Source organism: Marmota marmota, unplaced genomic scaffold (assembly GCF_001458135.2).
Source record: "Marmota marmota marmota unplaced genomic scaffold, marMar, whole genome shotgun sequence".
Taxonomy (NCBI): Eukaryota; Metazoa; Chordata; class Mammalia; order Rodentia; family Sciuridae; genus Marmota; species Marmota marmota.
The window spans coordinates 3,808,955-3,814,205 of NW_026000081.1; the positions used below are offsets into that span (position 1 = coordinate 3,808,955).

Below are 5,251 nucleotides of genomic sequence, written 5' to 3' on the forward strand. Positions count from 1 at the left end.
TAGGCTATGTTCACAGAAACTTCCAAAACTTAAAAGTGAAGTGATATAAGATGGAAAAAAGAACAGGAAGTCCAAGAACTTGGGACAACTACAAAAAGTATAACATGAATAATGGGAATACCAAAAGGAGAAGGAAAGGCAAAGCAAGCAACCAAGCAAATATTTGTAAAAATGACTGAAAATTCCTTCTAATTCAACCACAGGTTCAAGAAGCTCTGAAGGTTGAGCTCAGCGGTTGAGCATTCGCCTAGCATGGGTGGGACCTGGGTTCGATTCTCAGCACCATATAAAAACATAAAGGCATTGTGTTGTGTCTATCTACAAAAAAGATTCTTTCTCCTCTCAAAAAAGTTTTTATAAAAAGAAGCTCTGAAAACATGAACCAGGATAAAAATAAATTAAATATATGAATACCATATTCAAACAGCAGGAAGTCAAAGAAAAACAATTCAAAAAATAGGAATAATGGATGCCATTGTTACTGGAGTGAGAAGGTATCTTAGAGTAGTTTTAATTTGCATTTCTCTGATTGCTAGAGATGGTGAGCATTTTTTCATGTATTTGTTGATTGATTGTATATCCTCCTCTGAGAAGTGTCTGTTCAGGTCCTTGGCCCATTTGTTGATTGGGTTATTTATTTTTTTATTGTTTAACTTTTTGAGTTCTTTGTATACTCTAGAGATTAGAGCTCTATCTGAAGTGTGAGAGGTAAAATTTTGTTCCCACGATGTAGGCTCCCTATTTACCTCACGAATTATTTCTCTTGCTGAGAAAAAACTTTTTAGTTTGAATTCGTCCCATTTGTTGATTCTTGATTTTAACTCTTGTGCTATAGGTGTCCTATTAAGGAATTTGGAGCCCGACCCCACGAGATGGAGATTGGGGCGACTTTTTCTTCTATTAGACGCAGAGTCTCTGGTTTGATTCCTAGCTCCTTGATCCATTTTGAGTTGACTTTTGTGCATGGTGAGAGAAAGGGATTCAATTTCATTTTGTTGCATATGGATTTCCAGTTCTCCCAGCAACATTTGTTGAAGATGCTATCCTTTCTCCATTGCATGCTTTTAGCACCTTTGTCAAATATAAGATAGTTGTAATTTTGTGGATTGGTCTCTGTGTCCTCTATTCTGTACCATTGGTCTACCCGCCTGTTTTGGTGCCAGTACCATGCTGTTTTTGTTACTATTACTCTGTAGTATAGTTTAAAATCTGGTATCGCTATACCACCTGTTTCACCCTTCCTGCTTAGAATTCTTAAGCTATTCTGGGTCTCTTATTTTTCCAGATGAATTTCATGATTGCTTTTTCTATTTCTGCAAGGAATGCCATTGGGATTTTGATCGAAATTGCATTGAACCTGTAAAGTGCTTTTGGTAATATGGCCATTTTAATAATATTAATTCTGCCTAGCCATGAGCAAGGTATATCTTTCCATCTTCTAAGGTCTTCTTCTATTTCTCTCTTTAGAGTTCTGTAGTTTTCTTTGTAGATTTTTCACCTCTTTTTTTAGGTTGATTCCCAAGTATTTTTTTTTTTGAGGATATTGTGAATGGGGTAGTTGTCCTCATTTCCATTTCAGAGGATTTGTCACTGATATACAGGAACAACAACAAGTGCTGGCGAGGATGTGGGGAAAAAGGTACACTTGTGCATTGCTGGTGGGACTGCAAATTAGTGCAGCCAGTTGGGAAAGCAGTATGGAGATTCCTTGGAAAGCTGGGAATGGAACCGCCATTTGACCCAGCTATTCCCCTTCTCTGACTATACCCAAAAAAACTAAAAAGAGCATACTACAGGGACACAGCCACATCAATGTTTACAGCAGCACAATTCACAATAGCTAGACTGTGGAACCAACCTAGATGCCCTTCAATAGATGAATGGCTAAAAAAAATGTGGCATTTATACACAATGGAATATTACTCAGCACTAAAAAATAACAAGATCATGGCATTTGCAGGGAAATGGATGGCATTAGAACAGATTATGCTAAGTGAAGTTAGCCAATCCCTAAAAAAATGCCAAATGTCTTCTCTGATATAAGGCGGGGGGTGACTCTAAATGGGGTAGGGAGGAAGAGCATGAGAAGAAGACTACCACTAAATAGGGAAGGGAGGGAATGGGAGGAAGAAGGGGAATTGCACGGAAGATGGAAGGAGACCCTCATTGTTATACAAAATACATGTATGATGATGTGAGGGGGAAAAAATGAAATGTGTCACATTAGATGGGGTAGAGAGAGGTGATGGGAGGGGAGGGGTGGGGAAGGGGGAATAGGAAGGGCAGCAGAATAAAATAGACACTAGTATTGCTGTATGTATATACGTGGCCATATAACCAATGTGATTCTGCAACCTGTACACTTGGAAAAATGAGAAATAATACCCCATTTGATTCAAAAAAGAAAAAAATTCTCATTAAATAGCTCCAAGATTTAAAAAAAAAAAAAGGAATAAAACAGCTTTCCCACAAAAGAGGAATGATCTGAATCAATCCTACTTCTCTTCCAAAATTATGCAAGAAAGGAGAGTGGAGTGAGAATTTTAAGTGTTATCTTCTATTTGGGACATGGAAAAAAGCAAGAAAAATAGACTTGGGTTGGGGGACCTATAAATTGGAATCCTGGGAGATCAGCCTTTAAAAATGAAGAAGAGATAGGGCTGTAGCTCATGGGTACAGCATATGTTTAGCACATTTGAGGAGGCCCTGAATTCAGTCTCCCATCTCCCCCCCTACACACACACACACACACACACACACACACACTCACAAATAAAAGTGAAGACGATAGGGAGAATACTATGAAGATAAAATAGGAAACACCAGAAATATATCCCTCCACCTAGACAATAATTGCACTGGCAGATTCCATTTAACTATTTTAGAATTTACAAACCTACCAGAGGCTTGCAACTTCCAAAGGAAGGTTTGGATGGTAAATTGTGGTTAATTTAAGTAAATTTCAGTCCCTCACAAGGTAGTAGCTACCATTATTCTACCCCTCAAACCTGAGACGTTTAGGTGTGCCCGAGTTCCTCAAGCAACATGTACACAGCATGGGGTGTGCAAAGAAGGACCCAGTCTTCCAAATATCAGGACTCCTGTGCCCCATCACTGCATACTGAGAAGAGACGGAGGTTGCTGTAGCACTCTCATTGTTTAAGCCCTGACCCCACACAGGCTGAAGTGGCTTCCATGGTATGTGAAGTTGGAGTACTCCTGATCCCTCTGCTGTGCCTCTCCCAGGCCCGCCACACCCCAGGAATGCAAGCTGGAATGGCCTGTGGTTCTCCTGGGGGAGGGGGGGATGATGGATCGCCTCTCAAGTCCACTTCTCTTTCATTCCTGTACGGCATACACCAAAGGCACAGACCGCTTCCTCAAGTTCTCTCTTTGCGTCATGGAGCACTACTGAGGGCATGGCCAAGTAGACCGCGCTCCAGTTTGTGACGCACATGGGCACGTAAACAAGCAAAAGTTCTCCATATATTTTCCCTCCAGTTCCATTCCTTGGATATGCCATAGCATTTGGTATACGTCCAACTGAATTCCCAGAAAATGTATATGCGAAATATGCACCTGTATTTAGTTTTACCACGTGGGCAAAACTTACTTATCTCCTAGGGAACGATATTGCTGCACTGCTTTTTAATAGTAAAAATGAAACCCCAAGTGCTGAAGATGTCTACAGTCATCTTAAAACACCTATGTTTGGGAATGGAGTTGTTTATGATGTGCCAAATTCAATTTTCTTAGAGCAAAAGGAAACGTTAAAGAGTGACCTAACTTTAACCAGTGTCTTTTTATAAATGAAAAAGAAACAAAGGAATTCTTCCAAAGTTGGAGAGAAAGTAAAGGAAAAAAATTTCTGAGCTCATAATTTTAAGAGGTAGCCATTGTCTACATGGAAAAGAAATCAGAAGTCAACTCAATGAGAAGGTGGCACAACTATATGCGATTTGGATGGAGGTTTAAGTCATTCAGCCTGACTTGCCAATTAGCTGCCTCTGCCTCGGTTCAGATGAGAAACAGAGCTCATCAAGATCAAGAATATTTTCTGGGAGGCAATCCAGAAATGCAGAGAATCAGAAGAGAAAAATTGATGACATTCTCCAAACTCCATTAGATTCTACATATAAGAATTGGTGTCCTTCCACAGATGATGAAACAGCAGGGATGCTGATTGGACTCCTCTTGGCAGGACAGCATACATCCTCAACTATTAGTGCCTGCAAGGGCTTCTTTTTGGCCAGAGACAAAAACCTTCAAGAAAAATGTTATTTAGAACAATGTAGAAGGCTGCAGAGAGGATCTCCCTCCTTTAATTCATGACCAGCTCAAGAATTTAAATTTATTTGATCAAAAAAATATGTATATATGAAACATTAAGACAGCCCTCCTATAATGACCATGATGAAGATGGCCAAAACTCCTCAGACTGTGGCAGGGGGTACCATCCTCCAGTTTTTCATTTCTCCCAATGTCAAAGACTCATGGGTAGAAGTCTGGACTTCCATCCTGATTTCTACCTACAGGATAACCCAGCATCAGAAGAGAAGTATCCTATGTGCCATTTGAAGTCGTACTGGGGAAAATTTTACCTATGCTCAAATTAAGACAATTTGGTCCACTATGCTTCATTTACAAGATTTTGATCTCACTGATGGATATTTTTTCTCATTGTGAATTATAGAACTATGATTAAGACTACTGAAAATCCAATTATTCACTACAAAGATAAAAATGAAAAAGTCTACAAGCTGCAAAAACATTTCAGAATGAAGTTTATGAAACAGCTCTCATAGTATACTCTTTGAGTGTGTAATTCTAAAAACCAGTTTATTATTTTAATGTAGAGTTTTTTTGTTTTTGTTTTGTTTGAGGTTGGTTGTTTTTGGTGGTGCTAAAGATTGAACCCAGGGCCTTGTTCACTATACTGAGCTATATCCCTGGTCTGAGCCAGTTTATTAATTTAATATTTTATTAACTGAATGATTTTATCAAATTTAATGACATTTGAAATTTTTATAATAGTTTTGACACTTCCTACATGTACTTTGTTTAGGGGAACTAGATAATTAGCAGATTCTAAATGTACAACTTCTGGGTTTTAATTTTAAAAGCTACATAGCTCTTGGCAACCAAGCTCAGGAATTTCAAATCTGGGACTAGTTCTACCTTTGGAAGACCATAAGTTATTCATTTATCTGGTCAATTTTTGTGTGTAAGGATGGAAAGGCAGGGAATAAAT

General features: G+C 38.8%; 1 pseudogene; it reads left to right on the forward strand.

Moving 5' to 3' along the window:
• The first annotated feature begins 465 nt into the window (after positions 1-465).
• LOC107158573 lies at positions 466-4,937 on the forward strand (annotated as a pseudogene).
• The last annotated feature ends 314 nt before the right edge of the window (positions 4,938-5,251 follow it).